Source organism: Somniosus microcephalus, chromosome 3, assembly GCF_052327205.1.
Source record: "Somniosus microcephalus isolate GS21.2 chromosome 3, FLI_Smic_1.0, whole genome shotgun sequence".
Taxonomy (NCBI): Eukaryota; Metazoa; Chordata; class Chondrichthyes; order Squaliformes; family Somniosidae; genus Somniosus; species Somniosus microcephalus.
Window position 1 is genome coordinate 49,564,869 of NC_140989.1, and position 21,134 is coordinate 49,586,002.

A 21,134-nucleotide genomic window follows, 5' to 3' on the forward strand; every position below is an offset into this window, starting at 1 on the left:
TCAATCTTTTTGTTATTTTTTGCTGTCTTTTAAAGTTTTCCCAATCCTCTATCCTCCCACTAGATTTGGCTACCTTATATGCCCTTGTTTTTAGTCGAATACTATCCTTAATTTCTTTACTTAGCCACAGATGGCTGTCTTTTCTTTTACACCCTTTTCTTCTCAGTGGAATATATTTTTTTTGGAAGTTGTAAAATAACTCCTTAAATGTACACCACTGATCATGTATCGTCTTACCCTTTAATCTATTTTCCCAATCCACTCTACTCAATTCCGCTCTCATACCTTCATAGTCTCCTTTATTCAAGCTTAGCACGCTTGTTTGAGATCCAACCTTCTCACCCTCTAATTGAATATGGAATTCAACCATGTTATGGTCACTCATTCCAAGGGGATCCTTTACTAGGGCATTTTTAATTAATCCTGTCTCGTTACACAGGACCAGATCTAAGGTTGCTTGCCCCCTGGTCGGTTCAGTTACATACTGCTCAAGAAACCCATCCCTAATACACTCAATGAACTCATCCTCAAGGCAGCCCTGCCCAATTTGATTTGTCCAATTAATATGATAGTTAAAATCCCCCATAATTATAGATGTTCCCTTATTACAAGCCTCAACTATTTCCTGATTGATACTCCATCCAACAGAGTTGCAACTGTTCGGAGGCCTATAGACTACGCCCACTAGTGTTTTTTCCCCCTTATTATTCCTTACCTCCACCCAAACTGTTTCATTATCCTGATCTTTTGACCCAATATCATTTCTCTGTATTACAGTGATTCCTTCCTTTATTAACATAGCCACCCCACCTCCCCTTCCTTCCTGCCTGTCCTTCCTGATCGTTAAATAACCTGGAATGTTTAATTCCCAGGCATTGTCACCCTGCAGCCATGTTTCTGTAATGGCCACAAGATCATACCCATATGTAGTTATTTGTGCCATTAACTCATCTATTTTGTTACGAATGCTACGTGCATTCAGATAGAGAACTTTCAAAGATGTTTTGTGACACTTAGTTCCTGCTTTTGCCCTTTTTATTACTTTACCTTTTACTCCATACCTTCTGCCCCTTCCTGACATGCTCTGGTTTTTAATTTCCCCACTGCTACCTAAGTCTATGACCTTCTCTGTTGTCATTTGTATTATTTGCTCTCTAGGAACAAAACTCTTGGGCCCAGTGAAACAGTTAAAAGATGCTATAGGAGCACCGTTGACTATATTCCATAATGTAAACAAGCCCAGAGTCAGGCCCTGACTACACTGTACTCACAATAACACGGGCCGATGATTTTGCTGTCGGGAGCTGATATTAGTTGTAAATGCGGGTCTAGAGTGTTTGCTGTCTGTGAGCTCCACAAAAAAGTGAGACCTGCTCCCCAGTCCCAATGTTGAAGCAGGGGAATGGCTAACAGATGCCATTCTCCTCAAACTGGATGAAGTATAGACACGCCTAAAGAGGTTGTGGCTTTGTACTGGGGCAGGAAGAACTGGGGAGCAGCTGCAGGTTATTTTCATCATATGCAAATTGATACAGTGATACTTGCACGGTGCAGTGATACTCTTCAACTCTTTAACAATGATTTGCATCAACATGATGTGGTATTTGACAAAAACAGGAAGAAAGGTTTGTTGAACATTTCTTAATAAAATAACAGTGCCCCTTTAACAGTAAATTATTGAACATGGAAGATGTAAAAGGAAAGAGAACTAGCAATCATAGGTTATGGGGAAACAGGATGTTCTGAGAAGACTGTAGTTCAAAGGGAGCTACAGAGACCCAGCAACTGGATGTAAGATGAAAGTCTGATGGCATTTAATACTGAGAAATGTAACGTAGTGCATACTGGTGCTAAAAATAGCTAGCATATAATTTTGCGAAACCTTTGTAAAGGGCCAATGTCCATAATGTAAGACACTATCAAGGTTAAAATCGTGGACGATATGAATCAAAAAGTAGGCTTCGATTTTAATCCTACCTGCCTGTCGGAATGGAACGGGTATGCGTTAAAATCATGGAACTTGACTTACCGTTGTACCATGATGCCATTGGGACCCCAACTTTATTCTAACTGGGAAGGATGGAAATCCTGGTCAGTGGCCAAACCTGTCAGTAAAACCTGGTGGGATTGGCCTCCGAAACCAACTGACCCGAGCTGCTGCGTGAATTTAAAGGGAAACTTACCCGAAGGCAGAAGATTATAGAAGGTTAATACAATAAATTAATATCAATGGTGGGTGCCTGTGTCACTTGGGGCACATCTTGGGCAATCACCAAAGAGGGGAAGCCGGGAATCCCAACTCGTGGCGATAGGGTGAGGGGAGGGGTGCGCCAGGGTCTCCCAGATTAATGCTGTCAGTGTACCCACCAGTCCCTTTTATAAGGGGGCCAGTAAGACCTGCCTAAATTTTCATATCTTTGGCGGAGTCAGGCCACAACTCAGGCCTCAACAAAGTTGCTGAAAGAACTAGAGGGGACTGAGGAGATTTGTTTTCACACAGATGGTTGTTAAGATCTGGAGCTCACCATCTGAAAGGATGCTGGAATCAGGTTCCACAGGAACTTTCAAACAGTAATTGGACATGTCCTTGAAGAGGACTAGTTTGCAGATGGACCCCACTTGTGCCTTCATTTACTGGACATTCCGGCCTGCTGCTGGGTTCCATGGCCAAGGATGAGGAAACTCCCACCCTGGGAGTCCCCTCCCCAGGGGCATGGGGGACCATGTATGAGGTAGACAGCATTAGAAGGGCCGCAGATTTTTGCCTCCTATATCTAGTTAAATTGCCTGATCTCCAATTAGCAATGGGGTGAAAAGCCAGTAAAAGACGGCTTTGTATTTACATTCAGGCAAAAATGCACACTGCTGTGACGCAAATCAATCTATTCTTTCTTCATCCTGTATTTAACTTGGCACCTCTCTTTTAAAGCGTGTCACAAAGGAAGGACTGAGCCGATCAAAAATATGCAATTGAATTTTCCTAATTTTAAACTTGACGCACTTACCGCAAGCAAATGACCTGTGGAGGCGCGAGTTAGAGGCAATTACGTGTTTTTTATTCTTTTCCATCATAGGATACAAAATGTATGAGAAACAAAATTACAGTATTGATATTTTTTGGCAGAAAGCAAAGCTTCATTTCACTGAAGCGATTTACACTTCATCTCTTTACAATGATGAAAGGTGGACAAGGCGCTTATATATTAATTTCCTTTGAATTTTAGTGTGACTGGAAAGCAGCTCAAAGGCAGCTGGCTGGTTAAAGGTAAAGCTCATGCTGAATTTTACATGGGAAGGAGCTTTTGGGAGTGAATTGGGCAGCCAATCACTAACAACCTCGCCAAAGTGAGGGATCTTAGTACTGGGACATGGAACACTATCTTATTTCGGGCATTAGTGTCTGGATCAAACACGGCACAGCATGGTTAGATGGTTTGTGATCGGGTTCATGCTGACCATATCCGCTAATGACGTCGTCATGGCTCCCACTTCATTTTTCTACTTTGAATTCTCACTTTGCCCCTCCTTTCCTGGAGATGTTGCGGTAGATTTTCAACTCGCCGTCTAGGCATATAGTTGGAGTAGCAGATTGACTGCCTGTTATACAAACATACCTGATTTTCATGTCTATTGAAATCCGCAGTGCCAGTTTTACATCTGAGCGACAGGTTGAATATTTACTCCCTTGGCTCACCCTGTGGTATTGTTCCATGGGCAACAGCATCCTCAAGTATCTTTCCCAAGTAGCTGCCCTTCATATGTGACTTTGGATGGTGAGTGTTGGCAGGCTGTTCCATTCCAAGAGGCATCACACTTGAGCCCAATTCTCTCTTCTCCCAATGTCCGCACATGCACACTTTCCTGCGGGGATCACATTATAGTGTTCAAAAGCTGGATCCCTGGGTGTTCTTTCCCCTCTCTAGCCATGTGGCACTCCATAATTACTTCTCTGACAGTATTTAGTTAAATCAGCAGCAACCAGAAATTGAATTATGCTTGACTAATCTACTGGAACTACGATGGTATGAGGCGCGAGTTGGCTAGGATGGATTGGGGAACGTTACTTAAAGGGTTGACAGTGGATAGGCAATGGCAAACATTTAAAGATCGCATGGATGAGCTACAGAATTTGTTCATCCCTGTTTGGCATAAAAATAAAACAAAAAAGGTGACTCAACCATGGCTAACAAGGGAAATTAGGGATAGCATTAGATCCAAGGAGAGGACATATAAATTGGCCAGAAAAAGCAGCAAACCTGAGGATTGGGAGCAGTTTAGGATTCAGCAAAGGAGGACAAAGGGATTAATTAAGAGGGGGAAAATAGAGTATGAGAGTAAGCTTGCAGGGAACATAAAAGCTGACTGTAAAAGCTTCTATAGATATGTGAAGAGAAAAAGATTGGTGAAGTCAAGCGTAGGTCCCTTGCAGTCAGAATCAGGGGAATTTATAATGGGGAACAAAGAAAGGGCAGGCCAATTAAATACATACTTTGGTTCAGTCTTCACAAAGGAGGACACAAATAACCTCCCAGAGATGTCAGGGAACATAGGTTCTAATGAGAGGGAGGAACTGAATAAAATCAATATTTGTAGGGAAATGGTGTTAGGGAAATTGACGGGATTGAAGGCCGATAAATCCCCAGGGCCTGATAATCTACATCCTAGGGTACTTAAGGAAGTGGCCCTAGAAATAATAGATGCATTGCTGGTCATCTTCCAAAATTCGATAGACTCTGGAACAGTTCCCATGGATTGGAGGGTAGCTAATGTTACCCTACTATTTAAAAAAGGTGGTAGAGAGAAAACGGGGGATCATAGACCGGTAAGCCTGACATCGGTAGTGGGGAAAATGCTAGAGTCCATTCTAAAAGATGTAATAGCAGAGCACTTGGAAAACAGTGACAGGATCGGACAAAGTCAACATGGATTTACAAAAGATAAATCATGCTTGACTAATCTACTGGAATTTTTTGAGGATGTAACTGGTAGAATAGATAAGCGAGATGTGGTGTATTTGGACTTTCAGAAGGCTTTCGATAAGGTCCCGCATAAGAGATTAGCGTACAAAGTTAAAGCACATGGGATTGGGGGTAAGGTACTGACTTAGATAGAGAACTGGTTGGCAGACAGGAAGCAAAGAGTTGAAATAAACGGGTCTTTTTCTGAGTGTCAGGCAGTGACTAGTGGGGTACCGCAGGGATTGGTGCTAGGTCCCCAGTTATTCACCATATATATTAATGATCTAGATGAGGGAACTAGATGTAATATCTCCAAGTTTGCAAACGACACAAAGCTGGGTGGGCGTGTGTGCTGTGAGGAGGATGCCGAGAAACTCCAGTATGATTTGGACAGGTTGGGTGATTGGGCAGATGCAGTATAATGTGGATAAATGCGAGGTTATCCACTTTGGTGGCAAAAACAGGAAGGCAGATTATTATCTGAATGGCAATAGATTGGGAAAAGGGGAAGTGCAACGAGACCTGGGTGTCCTTGTGCACCAGTCGCTGAAGGTAAGCATTCAGGTGCAGCAGATGGTTAAGAAGGCAAATGGTATGTTGGGCTTCATAGCGAGAGGATTCGAGTACAGGAGCAAGGATGTCTTGCTGCAGTTGTACAGGGCCTTGGTGAGACCACACCTTGAGTATTGTGTGCAGTTTTGGTCGTCTTATCTGAGGAAGGATGTTCTTGCCATGGAGGGAGTGCAGCGTAGGTTCACCAGACTGATACCTGGGATGGCAGGAATGACGTATGAAGAGAGATTGGGTCGATTGGGCTTATATTCGCTAGAGTTTAGAAGAATGAGAGGGGATCTCATTGAAACTTATAAAATTCTATCAGGACTAGACAGACTAGATGCAGGAAGGATGTTCCCGATGGCGGGGGAGTCCAGAACCAGGGGTCACAGTCTAAGGATAAGGGGTAAGCCATTTAGGACTGAGATGAGGAGGAATTTCTTCACCCAGAGAGTGGTGAACCTGTGGAATTCTCTATCACAGAAGGCAGTTGAGGCCAATTCATTAAATATATTCAAGAAGGAGTTAGATATATTTCATAAGACTAAAGGGATCAAGGGATATGGGGAGAAAGCAGGGACAGGGTACTGAATTTGGATGATCAGCCATGATCTCATTAAATAGTGGAACAGGCTCGAGGGGCCAACTGGCCTACTCCTGCTCCTATCTTCTATGTTTCTATGTTTCTATGAACCTGGGACTTTTTGGCTCAGTACCGCACGATAGGCTGCACTGACATGATGATGTCATTGTCTCCTTCATCACACTTCTGTTTACCAATCTGGTAAAGTATTTCACAAGACAGTTGCTTTTCTACACAGTAAAAAAGGACAGATTGCAAGATATATTAAAGGTGAATTGATTTTATTCAGTGTTTGCGTTCTTATGATGTATGTGTTTTCATGGTGTCTTTACCCCTTGTGAGTCATGACTATATGCATATTTTAAAAAACATTTTTTTTATTCGTTTATGGGATGTGGGCGTCACTGGCAAGGCCAGCATTTATTGCCCATCCCTAATTGCCCTTGAGAAGGTGGTGGTGAGCCACCTTCTTGAACCGGTGAAGGTTTATGCTTGGTTTATATGCCTAACTCTTAAATGCTTCACCAGTTGAAGGTGACTACTGAACCAACTAGGATGATGCATGGCATATAAAAGACCCTCATCCTGTGGCTAATTCTGATGTGCCAACATCAATACCAGGAGTTGATATGGACTCTTTGCTTTCAGAGGCAGAGTTGGGCTCATTTGTGATGCCTCTATAAGGGGCAGCCGATGCCACTTATATGCCCAGCCCGGAGTTGATGTGGGCTTATTGCTTTCAGAGGCAACGCCCGCAGTCATTTGTGCAGGATAATATGTTGGCACAGAGTTGCCACTGATATGAGCGGAAACAGGCTGCTCCTATGCTTCCACTCACATGTTCCTGCTGGAGGCCAACTCATTATGATGCCCACTCATCTCTCGGCGCATAGAACACTGGGCATCTCTGAGTTCTCTGAGCCCTTCTCTTTTGGTTGCCTGTAGCCATTATCCAAGTGATTGCTTTTTGGAGTACCCCAAAGAATCCACAGCAGCACTGGGAGCATTCATGACAGATGGTGCTATTATGCTGTCTATGGCCAATGTTACAGAGGTTCTTCTCTTCTTATTCGGCAGTCCCTCGGAACCAAGGATGACTTGCTTCAACATTAAAAATGAGTTCTCAGGTGACTGATGAGTCCAATGCGGGACCTACAGACTCTGTCACAGGTGGGGCAGACGGTGGTTGAAGGGGCGGGTGGGTGGGGTGCTTGGGTTGACGTGCGCTCCTTGCGCTGCCTGCGCTTGGCTTCCGCTTGCTCCCAGCGAAGAGACTCGAGGTGTTCGGCACCTTCCCGGATGCTTCTCCTCCACTTTGTGCGGTCTTGGGCCAGGGATTCCCAGGTGTCGATGGGGATGTTACACTTTTTCATGGAGGCTTTGAGGGTGTCCTTGAAGCGTTTCCTCTGCCCACCTGGGGCTCTCTTGCCGTGCCGGAGCTCCGAGTAGAGCGCTTGTTTTGGGAGTCTCGTATCGGGCATGCGGACAATGTGACCCATCCATCGGAGCTGATTGAGCGTGGTCAAAGCTTCGATGCTGGGGATGTTGGCCTGAGCAAGAACACTGATGTTGGCGCGCCTATCCTGCCAATGGATTTGCAGGATCTTGCGGAGGCAGCGTTGGTGGTACCTCTCCAGTGGTTTGAGGTGCCTGCTGTACATGGTCCATGTCTCTGAGGCATACAGCAGGGCGGGTATCACTGCTGCTCTGTAGACCATGAGCTTAGTGCCGGGTTTGAGGTCCTGGTCTTCAAACACTCTCTTCCTCAGGCAACCGAAGGCTGCACTGGCACACTGAAGGCGGTGTTGGACTTCGTCGTCGACGTCTACCCTTGTTGACAGTAGGCTCCCAAGGTATGGAAAGTGGTCCACGTTGTCCAAGCCTTGTCGTGGATTTTGATAATCGGGGGGGGGGCAGTACTGTGTGGTGGGGGCAGGTTGGTAGAGGACCTTTGTCTTACGGATGTTTAATGTACGCTTCGGTGAAGGTGTTGACGATGGTTTGGGGTTCAATCTCCGAGTGAGCGCAGACGCAAGCGTCATCTGCATACTGTAATTCGACGACAGAGGATGGGACTACCTGGATCTGGACTAGAGGTGATGGAGGTTGAACAGTTTCCCGTTTGTTCTGTAAATTAGCTCCACTCCAGTGGGGAGCTTACTGAGAGTCAGATGGAGCATTGCAGCAAGGAAGATCAAGAAGAGCGTTGGTGCGATGACACAGCCTTGTTTGACCCCCGGTTCGTACATGAATTGGGTCTGTGGTGGAAACGTTGGTCAGGATCACGGCTTGCATGTCGTCGTGAAGCAGGCGGAGGATGGTGACAAACTTTTGATGGCAGCCGCATTTGAGGAGGACACGCCATAATCCCTCATGGTTGACAGTGTCGAAGGCCTTTGTGAGATCAAAGAAGGCCATGTACAGTGGTTGGTGTTGTTCCCTGCATTTCTCTTGTAATTGATGTGCAGTGAAGATCATGTCCATCGTGCCCCTTAGTGGGCGGAATCCGCATTGCGACTCTGGGAGGAGCTCTTCGGCCACTGGGAGAAGGCGATTGAGGAGGATTCTTGCGATGACTTTCCCTGTGGCAGACAGCAGGGAAACTCCTCTGTAATTACCGCAATCAGACTTGTCACCTTTCTTGAAGATGGTCACAGTTATGGCGTCTCTGAGATCCCCTGGCATGCTCTCCTCCTTCCAGATAAGAGAAATGAGTTCATGAATTCGCGCCAGTAGTGCTTCTCCGCCATGCTTTAGTGCCTCGGCGGGGATTCCATCTGCTCCTGAGGCCTTGTTGTTCTTCAGTTGTCAGATGGCCTTTTCAACCTCATGCCGGGCTGGGGTTGTGCTGAGATGGTGGCGGGTAGCATGCTGTGGGATGGCGTTGAGGACACTCGCGTCGAAGACAGAGTTGCGGTTAAGGAGATCTTCGAAGTGCTCCTTCCAGCAGGCACTGACTGCCTCTCTGTTCTTGATGAGTACCTCTCCGTTCTTGGCCCGCAGTGGGGTAGGACCTTGGGTGCTTGGGCCATAGATGGTCTTGACTGCGGTAAAGAATCCACGTACGTCGTGGTTGTCGGCTAGCTGCTGGATCTCCTGCGCTTTCTCCACCCACCATCTGTTCTTTAGGTCGCGAGTTTTTTGTTGGGCCTCAGCCTTCAGGCTTCTGTAGAGCTGCTTTCTTGCTCTCGAGTTCTGTTGCTGTTTCCAGATCAGGAATGCCTTGCGCTTGCGGCTTATTAGCTCCTGGATCTCTTGGTCGTCCTCGTCGAAGCAGTCTTGGTGTTTCCTGGTCAAGTGACCGAGCATCTCTTCACAGTGCAGACCAGGCGCTGTGGGCACTCTGTGTCTCTGCATCACTGCGAATCATCAGGTTGTTTGTGAGGCGCAGGCTGAATAGGGCTTTCATAGCAGGGTCTTTGAGTGCTCCATCATTAATTTTCCTGCTGCATTGTTTCTGTTGCCGCCGCTGTTTTGGGGCTACATTGATGGAGATGACAGAGCGGATTAGGTGGTGGTCTGTCCAGCAGTCATCAGCTCCTGTCATGGCGCGGATGATGCGGACGTCCTTGCGGTCCCTTGCTCAGACGATGACATAGTCCAGCAGGTGCCAGTGCTTGGAGCGAGGGTGCTGCCATGAAGCCTTGTACTTGTCTTTCTGACGGAACAAGGTGTTGGTTACGACAAGGCCATGTTCTAAGCATTTCGACAGGAGGAGGGTGATGCGCTATCAATTACTCAAAAGACTGAGGTTAAGCGAGTAACTAACAGGCTTTTATTAACAAGAGAATGAAGGTGTGCCTCGAGTGGTCGACCAGTCCAGAATACAGAGGGACTGTGGAGCAGTCACCTTTATACCTGGACTCGTGGGAGGAGCCAGCCGAGGCATGTACAGACATGTACACAGTGGAATACAAACACACACACAGGCAGGTATAACAGTGGTTTACCACATTCACCCCTTGTTTAAAAATGAGTCCGGCGGGGTGAAGTGTATTAAAAGTTTGTGTATTGGAGTCTCTCCGGAGGTCTTGTCTGCCGCTGTGATCGACGTGGCGACGGCAGGGGTAGTGAAGCTTCCGGCGTCGAGTCCCGCGTAGGCTGGGGCACTGGTGTGTAGTCCTCGTGGGTGTCGAGCGGGTCGCGGGGCCCAGGCATGCCATCTGCTGGGGTTGGATATTGGATCGTGGGGGGGGGGTGGTAGTGGGTAGTGGGTTACTGGGGCCCCCGAGGGTGCGAGGTCTCGTATGGAGACTGTGTCCTCCCGCCCGTCCGGGTACGCAATGTAAGCATACTGGGGGTTGGTGTGGAGGAGGTCGACCCTCTCGACCAGGGGGTCCATTTTATGGGTCCTCACGTGTCTTCTCAGTAGGACCGGCCCTGGGGACGTCAGCCATGGCGGTAGCGATGTCCCCGATGTGGACTTCCTTGGGAAGACAAACATTTTCTCATGAGGGGTGGCGTTAGTGGCAGTGCAGAGCAGTGACCGAATAGAGTGGAGCGCATCGGGGAGCACATCCTGCCAGCGGGAGGTCGGAAGGCCCCTCGACTTTAAGGCTAGCAGGGCAGCCTTCCAAACTGTCGCATTCTCTCTTTCCACCTGTCCGTTCCCCCGGGGGTTGTAACTGGTGGTCCTGCTTGTGGCAATACCCCTAGTGAGCAGGTACTGATGGAGTTCGTCGCTCATAAACGATGAGCCCCGGTCACTATGGATATAGCTGGGGAAACTGAACAGGGTGAAGAGGTCGTTCAGACATTTAATGACCGTGGCACTGGTCATGTCCTGGCAGGGGATGGCGAACGGGAAACGGGAGTACTCATCAATAATGTTGAGGAAGTACACATTGCGGTCGGAGGAGGGGAGAGGCCCTTTAAAATCAACGCTCAGGCGCTCGAAGGGGCGAGTGGCTTTTATCAGGAGAGCCCTGTCTGGTCTATAAAAGTGCGGTTTGCACTCAGCGCAGACTTGGCAGTTCCTGGTCATGGTCCTGACCTCCTCAATGGAGTAAGGCAGGTTGCGGGCCTTGATGAAGTGGAAGAACCTGGTGACCCCCGGGTGGCAGAGGTCATTGTGGAGGGCCCGCAGTCTATCGATCTGCGCGCTGGCGCAGGTGCCACGCGATAGAGCATCCGGGGGTTCATTGAGCTTCCCGGGCCGGTACAAGATCTCGTAGTTGTAGGTGGAAAGTTTGATTCTCCACCTCAAGATCTTGTCGTTTTTGATTTTGCCCCTCTGCTTGTTGTTAAACATAAAAGCAACTGAACGCTGGTCAGTGAGCAGGGTAAATCGTTTTCCGGCCAGGTAGTGCCTCCAATGACGCACAGCCTCCACAATAGCCTGGGCCTCCTTCTCAACAGCGGAGTGTCTGGTCTCTGGGCCCTGGAGGGTTCGTGAAAAGAAGGCCACGGGTCTCCCCGCCTGATTAAGGGTAGCGGCCAGGGCAAAGTCGGACGCGTCGCTTTCCACCTGGAAGGGGATGGATTCGTCCACTGCGTGCATGGTGGCTTTGGCAATGTCTTCCTTGATACGGTGGAAGGCTAAGCGGGCCTCTGCCATCAAGGGAAAAGAGGTGGACTTGATCAGCGGACGGGCCTTGTCCGCATAGTAGGGGACCCACTGGGCGTAATAGGAGAAAAACCCTAGGCACCTCTTCAGGGCCTTGAGGCAGTGGGGCAGTGGGAGTTCCATAAGGGGACGCATCCGGTCGGGGTCGGGACCGATGACTCCGTGTTCCACAACACAGCCAAGGATGGCGAGGCGGGTTGTGCGGAATATGCACTTCTCCTTGTTATACGTCAGGTTAAGGAGTTGGGCGGTGCAGAGGAATTTTTCGAGGTTTTCGTCATGGTCCTGCAAGTCATGGCCGCAGATGGTCACATTGTCCAGATATGGGAAAGTGGCCTGCAACGCATTTTGATCGACCATCTGGTCCATCTCCCTTTGGAAGACGGAGACCCCGTTGGTGACGCCAAAGGGAACCCTAAGGAAGTGGTAGAGGCGGCCGTTTGCCTCAAAGGCAGTATACTGGCGGTCCTCAGGGCGGATAGGGAGCTGGTGGTATGCTGATTTCAGGTCAATGGTCGAGAAGACGCGGTACTGCGCGATCTGGTTGACCATATCAGCTATGCGGGGGAGTGGGTAAGCGTCCAGCAGGGTGTAGCGATTTATTGTCTGGCTGTAGTCGATGACCAGGCGCTGCTTCTCGCCGGTCTTAACGACCACAACCTGGACTCGCCAGGGGCTGGTGCTGCCCTCAATAATCCCCTCCTTCAGGAGCCGCTCCACTTCGGTTTTAATGAAAACCCTGTCCCCGGCACTGTATCGCCTGCTCTTTGTGGCGATGGGCTTACAGTCGGGGGTGAGGTTAGCAAACAGTGGGGGGGGGGGGTGACTCTGAGTGTGGAGAGGTTGCACCTGGTGCGCGGCGGGCAATTTGGAAGCTGCTGGCTGCGGACTGTGAGTGGGGGGAGGGGTCCACCGTACGCCATCGTAACACTTTTAAGGTGGCACTGAAAATCTAACCCCAGTAGAACGGCAGCGCAGAGGTGGGGCAGGACCAGAAGTTTAAAATTATCGTACACAGTCCCGTCTACTAAGAGTGTCACCATGCAGTAGCCGCCAATGTCCGCCGACTGGGACTCGGAGGCCATGGAAATCCGCTGGTGTGCAGGCAGGACTGGGAGAGAGCAACGCCGCACCGTGTCGGGGTGGATGAAGCTCTCCGTGCTCCCAGAGTCAAAAAGGCAGGTTGTTTCATGACCATTTACCTTAATGTCCATTGTGGACCGGGCCAGTTGGTGCGGTCTCGCTTGGTCCAGCGTAACGGAGGCCAGCGTAGGGGTCGGTGTGTCGCTGCGGGTATCAGATGAGGCGGTGTTGGGGGCCTGCTGCGTCCTGGCTGGCGTCCAAGATGGCGGCGTCCATGATCCCCATGTGGCTGGAGGCATCCAAAATGGCTGCTGTTCCGGTGGTTCGCACATGGCTGGGGAGGCCCAAGATGGCGGCCCGCACAGCCCACACGCGGTGCTGCTGGGGTTCGGGGTGGCTTTGGCCCTGCAGACGCTGGCGTAGTGTCCCTTCTTCCCGCAGCCCGAGCAGATCGCATTTTTCGCCGGGCAGCGCGCTCTGGGGTGTTTGGCCTGGCCACAGAAGTAGCATTTCTGGCCTTGGGACACTGCTGCGGTAGTTGGGCCATTGCTGGGATGTGGCTGGGGTGGCACGGCGCTATGAGACGGTCCTACCGTGTCCCAGGCTGTCGTTCCCCGCGGCGTCCACGGTGCAGAGGAGTAGGCATCCATGCCCCGGTAGGCTGCGTCCAATGATAGTGCAAGTTCAGAGGCCTTGTTGAGGTCGAGGTCACTCTGCTCCAACAGTCGCTGTCGGGTGCAATTGGACCTGTGGCCCGCCACAAAAGCGTCCCGGATAAGTTCCTCTGTGTACACGGCGGCCTTTACATCCTTACAACCACAGGCCCGGCCAAGCACAGACAGTGCCTTAAGGTATTCCTCGGTCGATTCCCCAGGTTGTTGTTTACGACTCCCCAGGAGGTGCCTGGCGTACACCTCGTTCACTGGGCGCGTGTACTGGTCCTTGAGGAGCTTGAGAGCAGCCGTGTACGAGGTCGCGTCCTGGATGACCGAGTACGCTCGGTGGTTCACTTTGGAGGTCAGGACATCCAGTTTGTCCTCATCCGATTTGACCGTTGCAGCGGAGGCGATCAGGAATCTTTCAAATCACTTAAGCCAGTGAGCAAACTTGGTGGATGCGTCCGCCTCCTGATGGTCTAAGTCCAGGCATGCTGGTGTGAGGATCTTCTCCATTATAAAAAATCTTGTTAATAAAATTGATGCGCTATCAATTACTCAAAAGACTGAGGTTAAGCGAGTAACTAACAGGCTTTTATTAACAAGAGAATGAAGGTGTGCCTCGAGTGGTCGACCAGTCCAGAATACAGAGGGACTGTGGAGCAGTCACCTTTATACCTGGACTCATGGGAGGAGTCAGCCGAGGCATGTACAGACATGTACACAGTGGAATACAAACACGCACACAGGCAGGTATAACAGTGGTTTACCACAGAGGGTACCATCGGAGTTGACTTTCCCTACCCCCTCTCTGCCGATCACACCTCCCCAGAGGTCTGTGTCTTTCCAACTCTGGCGTTAAAGTCACCAAGGAGGATTAGCTTGTCGCCCGTTGGGACTCGGGACAGGGATTGTTCGAGGCTGGAGTAGAATTCCTCTTTGGTCTCGTCTGTGGTTTCCAGTGTTGGGGCGTACGCACTGATGACCGTAGCGCACTGGTTCCAGGGTGAGCCGAAGACTCATAAGGTGCTCGTTTATACCACTAGGAGAGTCTCTGAGACACCCAACCAGTTCATTTTTTATGGTGAAGCCTACCCCATGGAGGCAGCATTCTTCTTCAGGATTGCCTTTCCAGAAGAAGGTGTAGCCACCACCTTGCTCCTTAAGGTGGCCTTCCCCTGCCCGTCGGGCCTCACTTAGGGCGGCGATGTCAATGTCGAAATGTCTGAGCTCCCGGGCAACGATAGCAGTACGGCGTTCCAGCCTGTCACTGTTGGGGTTGTCCATGAGGGTCCTGACGTTACAGGTCCCGAACTTCATTTTAAAGGGTAGAAGATGCCTGTGCGTGAATTCTTTTAACGTGGGGTGGCCGTTGCACACCAGCTACCACATGGGCTTGACAGAGCAAGGTCTTGGTCCAATGACAAGGGGATCCAAGACAATTGGAGACCAGGCTCTGCTACAACGGCCTAGCACACACACACAAACATACTGCTACTGTCCTCCTCCCTCCTACAGAAGTTACCGCTGCTGTTTCTACTGGTATTTCTCTCTGTTTAATCTCAGACTGCAGCGCAGGTAACTCTCTGTCCATCCTAACCATAATGCCTTACACAGCTGAGTGAATGGAGGCAAGTGACTGCTCAGTACATTACATTGGAAAGCTAGGCCTGTATTCCCAGACAATTCAGGAAGGACGGTAAACACGCTGAACCTCCACTCTGTATCTGTTGACCCCCTGTCAACATCTGCCACTTCATCTGTAGTGCCTCATACTTCCTCAGCGCTATCACTATATAATTATCATGTAGCTGTGCTGGTGCTTAATGCAGCTGTGGGTGTAATGGTTGGTAGAGTGGTGACTGTTTCTCTTTGGGTGTGCCTTGACAATCACTTGTTTCTCCTTCCTCTGCAAAAATAGCAGATGGGACATAACGAGTACATAAACACCCTTATCCATTAGGGCACTGCATTGTCAGTACATGCATTATTATGCATCTGTACCCATGATGTAAAACGTCATGCAAGTCACTGAATATACAATTAATATGGTCCATATTATTTGATATATGCACCCCTCCAACCTTCTCAAGCCCAGTGCGTTTGAGAGCCTTCCTCCTGAATAAATCACAGTAGTTTCTTCATATACTGTGAGAGGTTTCTGATGATAGGTTACACCATCATTTCTACTCTGTCCCTCCTATTAGGTGCAAGTTTTGACTTTAAAGATAAGCACAATGTGGATTAAGCCAGGGTGATTTATCCCATGGAAGTTCCTTCTTGCTACATCCTTGTAAAGATTTCTCTAAGTACAGCAGGTTTTGCATATCTCTAATAATTATGATTTCCTTCATTTCCTCTCCCGTGTTGCTGCTTTGCTGTGATATTCTTGCCTTAACTTTGTACTCTTTTTAAAAATTGTGCAACTTCTACTGAACCTCCCCTGGATATCAGTTTGCATGCTCTGTTACGTATCTACATGCACCTTGCCTCCAGGATGTTGTTGGTGATAGCGCTCCTGCCTTTCTCTATTATGTAGTCCACTAGAGAATAGCCAGGGTCTGTGAAGTGAGCTTTACAACAAATGGGCTTGCTGCAGAAGGACAATAAATTCCACAGCGGGATTCACAAATCTTTTGTCACTTTACCAATTTGGCTTGCTAGCTGTTTCAAAAGTCTTAACAAGTCATTATTACAGGCGCATTGAGATTAGCAATGTCACTGAATACTGATTTTAATGGAAAAATGGATGTAATTACAGAATATGATCCCCAGAACATTGGTGAAAATCCGATAATCTCATGAACAAAAACAAAATTTGACTTATTCAGTCACTATCAACCATTGGATGGAATTGTGGAATGTGACCCCCAAAACACGAATAAAAGTCCTGCAATCTATATAATAGAAATGGAATTTGACTTATTCAGACACCAAAAGAAGGATCCTGTCCATACCCTCTAATCAGGGTTAGGTGCCAACTGAGGCTCTGTGTTAGCACTCTCACGTCTGAGTCAGAAGGTTGGGGGTTTAAGTCCCACTCTAGAGACGTGGGCATAAAATCTATATCAACATTCCAGTGCAGTACTGAGGGAGTGCTGCACTGTCAGAGGTTGAGACATCTCAGGTGGACGTAAAAGATCCCATGACACTATTTTGAAGAAGAGCAGGGGAGTTCTCTGCATTAATAAATTATCACATTATGCGAAAGGGTTAATTAATAACCTTGTAGTAAAGGGGCCTTTAGGGAAGACTGACCATAATATGATAGAATTTTACATTGAATTTGAAAGTGATTTAGTTAAATCAGAAACTAGGGTCTTAAATCTAAACAAAGCAAACTACGTAGGTATGAGAGGTGAGTTGGCTAAAGTAGACTGGGAAACTACATTAAAAGGTATGATGGTAGACAAGCAATGGCTAGCATTTAAAGAATTAATATATAATTTACAACAAATATACATTCCTTTAAGGCACAAAAACCCCACAGGAAAAGTGGTCCAACCGTGGATAACAAGAGAAGTTAAAGATAGTATTAGATCAAAGGAAGAGGCTTATAATGTTGCCAAAAAGAGTAGTAAGCCTAAGGATTGGAAAGATTTTAGAATTTAGTAAAGGAGGACCAAGAAATTGATAAAGAAAGGGAAAATAGAATATGATAGTAAACTAGCGAGAGACATAAAAACAGACTGTAAAAGCTTCTATAAGTATGTAAAAAGGAAAAGGGTAGCAAAAGTAAACATGGGTCCCTAAAAGGCTGAGACAGGAGAAATTATAATGGGGAATAAGGAAATGGCAGAGAAATTAAACAAATACTTTGGGCTGAATTTTGCCAGTGCTCAGAGTGTGGGTTTGGAGGCAGGTCCGCTGTCAAAATCACAAAGATTGACAGCGGGTTAGTATCCCACTATAAACCTGCCTCCTTGTCAGTTTCCCAAGTGTCGGGTCTGTCATCCCTGAATAGACCCGACACCAAGCAGCGGGTCAGCCAATTTAGATAGTTAAAAGCTTATTAAAAGGTAGTTAAGAACCATTTTCCCATGTACTTCCCATTTTATCAGGTTTTCAATGAGGCTCCCGGAGAGCGGCTATCACGTCAGGTAAGTATGTCGGGTTCTCAATGACTATGGGTTGCTGTGATTAAGTGAAAGCTGCAAAAGTGGTATAAAATCTACCATTTCACAGCTGTTCACTTCCCAATCTTAGAAGCTGGAGCATTAATGATTTGGAACCCACTTTTGAGCTTTATGCACTTCTGAAGTGTTTGGAGTAATCTCTCTATCCACTGTCACCATCTTGGAACAACATATCTCAACACTGACAGATTACTTCTATCATCTCAACCTCGCCTGCCATCTATTCCATCAGCATCGGAGCCCTTGAAAAAATCTCACCTTGGTCCTCAGAACCCCAACACGATCAGCCCCAACACCAGCATCACCGGGCACACCAGCAGCACCAACAACCGCACCATCCTTCTCTGCAATCAACTGATGCTGTATAGGATACAGGGCATCATCACTCGTGCACAATGTTGCCCGGGATGCCAGCGATGACCTCAACATGTCCAGATTTGCTTCACTTAATACTGTACACCCTGGCTGCCATATGATGCACCAGGTTGGCACCACCCCACACCAGCACCATAAAACATCCCTACAATGTCCAAGCCATTCCTTTCACACTCATCACCATAGTGGGGGGTGGGGGGGGGTGGGGGGTGGGAGGGACGTTATGTCTCACCATTCACTGGAACTCACTAAGACACTTTCAAAGGTGCACACAAATCTGACCAAGAAGGCAAAGTGGTGACAATAAGGATTTCAATGCTTGACAACACATTAACAAATAATTTACACGAACATTGGCTAAAACACCCAAGTGCCTACCCTTGTGTGTTGTTAGTTGGTATGATTGAACTAGGATGAGGGTGAGTGTGAGAGGTGGCTAGTGAGATGGGGAAGTGATAATATAGATAGAGAGGAATGGGTGGAGGTGCAAGGTAAGTTGGTGTGAGTAAGGATGTGCAGGGGTAGGATAGAGAAGGCAGAGTGATTGGGATGTGATGAGTGGCACAGGAGGATGAGGTTGAGTGTGGCTTTGCAGTAACGTTTCGTGATCTACTGAGATCATTGAAAGGCTTGTGCCACCGCAGCCAGGTCCTCCTGACAACATCCCTGCTTGTGTCCTCCTGTGCAATGTGCAACCAGGCTGCGTTGGTGCCCTGGGAAGGTCTCTACTGCCCATTGGAAGGGATGAGAACCTCCCTGCATGCTTGACTCCCTCCATATGCTGTAGAACATTGACAGCACAACTGAATTTGGACATGGCCGCTTTAAGGAAATCGGCTGATGACGCGTCATCAGATGACGTCATCAGACCTGCTTTCTTTTTATTGGCCGGGAACCTCGCAGGGCGGGCTGAACAAGCCCAATCAGGGCAAAATCACTTGGAGGAGGCGGGATGAAGATGGGTGCGCCGTTTGAGGCCACTGCCTACTCCGGCCGCACCGGACCCGCCACGGCTGGCGAAATCGCAGTCTTTGTGTCTGTCTTCACGGAAGAAGACGCAAAAAACTTCCCGGAAATAGTGGAGAACCAAGGGTCTAGCGAGAATGAGGAACTGAAAGAAATTAGTATTAGTAAAAAATAGTACTGGAGAAATTAATGGGACTGAAAGCCGATAAATCCACTGGACCTGATGGCCTACATCCTAGGGTTTTAAAAGAGGTGGTTATAGAGATAATGGATGCATAGGTTGCCATCTTCCAAAATATCAGAGATTCTAGAACGGTTCCCACGGATTGAAAGGTAGAAAATGTAACCCCACTGTTTAAGAAAGGAGGGAGAGAGAAAATGGGGAACTACAGACCAGTTAGCTTGACATCAGTAGTAGGGAAAATGCTAGAATCTATTATTAAGAACCCCAACACGATCAGCCCCAAGAGGGCACATAGAAAATAATAATAGGATTGGGCAGAGACAACACGGATTTATGAAAAGGAAATCGTGTTTGACAAATCTGTTGGAGTTTTTTGAGGTTGTAACTAGCAGAATAGATAAGGAGGAACCAGTGGATGTGGTGTATTTGGATTTTCAGAAGGCATTTGATAAGGTGCCACACAAAAGGTTATTAAACAGAATTAGGGCTCATGGCTTTGGGGGTAATATACTAGCATGGATTGAGGATTGGTTAACGGACAGAAAACAGAGAGCAGGAATAAACAAGTCATTTTCGGGTTGGCAGGCTGTAACTAGTGGGGTACCGCAAGGGTCAGTGCTTGGGCCTCAGCTATTCATAATCTATATTGATGATTTGGATGAGGGGACCAAATGTAATATATCCAAGTTTGCTGATGATACAAAGCTGGGTGGGAATGTAAGTTGTGAGGAGGATGCAAAGAGGCTTCAAGGGGATATAGACAGGCTAAGTGAGTGGGCACGGACATGGCAAATGGTATAATGTGGAGAAATGTGAAGTTATCCACTTTGGTAGGAAAAATAGAAAAGCAGAGTATTTTTTAAATGGTGAGAGATTCGGAAACGTTGGTGTTCAGAGGGACCTGGGTGTCCTTGTACACGAATCACTGAAAGTTAACAGGCAGGTACAGCAAGCAATTAGGAAAGCAAATGGTATGTTGGCCTTTATTACAAGAGGATTTGAGTATAAGAGTAAAGGGCCTAGAAATTCGGTTGTGGGTTCGCCAGGGCTTTAGCGCCGGAAATTTAGCGCCGGCGCTAAGTCCCCCTGCGCGCGCCAAAAATTCAGTAGCGCCGCGCCCAAACGGCTGCCGGCGCTACTAGAGGGTGTCAGCGCCTCGAAATGGGCGCTGAGTGCCGCATTGCGGCGCAATTCCGGCGCTGCGGCACCTGATGTGGTGCGGCAGGCTGGGGAAGTGCAGGCCTCCTCCTTCAGTTAAGGAGGAGCTGCCTGCACCCGCCCGCTGGCCGTTCAAATGTTCAGAAAAATGAGCCCGGCACCTCGGACAAGTGCCGGGCTTGCAGGCCAGACGCATCTGTTCCGCGGGGGGGCGGGTGGAGGAGTCCGGGGAGGGAGGTGCGGGCAGGCGGCCGGCGGGAAAGCGGCCGGCCGCCGCGCGACCTTAATGCGCCGGCGCTAACTCCTGCAAGACTCGGTTGCCAAAGTCTTAGTTGCGGCTGCCACGGGCGAGGCGGCCGCAACTCAATTTCGGCGCTGGGGCCCGTCACCACGGCAACCGGGACGCTGCGCACACCGATGACGTCATCGGTGCCGGCGCAGCGCAACCGGTGTAACGCCGACGGAAGGGCCCCACTGAATTTGCCAACTGGCCATAACTCCGGCGCTAGGCCCTCCAGCGCCCCAAATGGGGCGCTAAGCCTAGTGAATTTCTAGGCCAAGATGTCTTACTGCAATTATATAGGGCCCTGGGGAGACCACACCTGGAGTATTGTGTACAGTTTTGGTCTCCTTACCTAAGGAAGGATATATTTGACATAGAGGGAGTGCAACAAAGGTTCACCAGACTGATTCCTGGGATGGAGGGATTGTCCTATGAGGAGAGATTGAGTAGACCAAGCCTATATTTTCTGGAGTTTAGAAGAATGAGAGGTGATCTCATTGAAACATACAAAATTCTTACAGGGCTTGACAGGGTAGATGCAGGGAGGATGTTTCCCCTGACTGGGGAGTCTAGAACCAGGGGTTACATTCTCAGAATAAGGGGTCAGCCATTTAGGACTGAGATGAGGAGA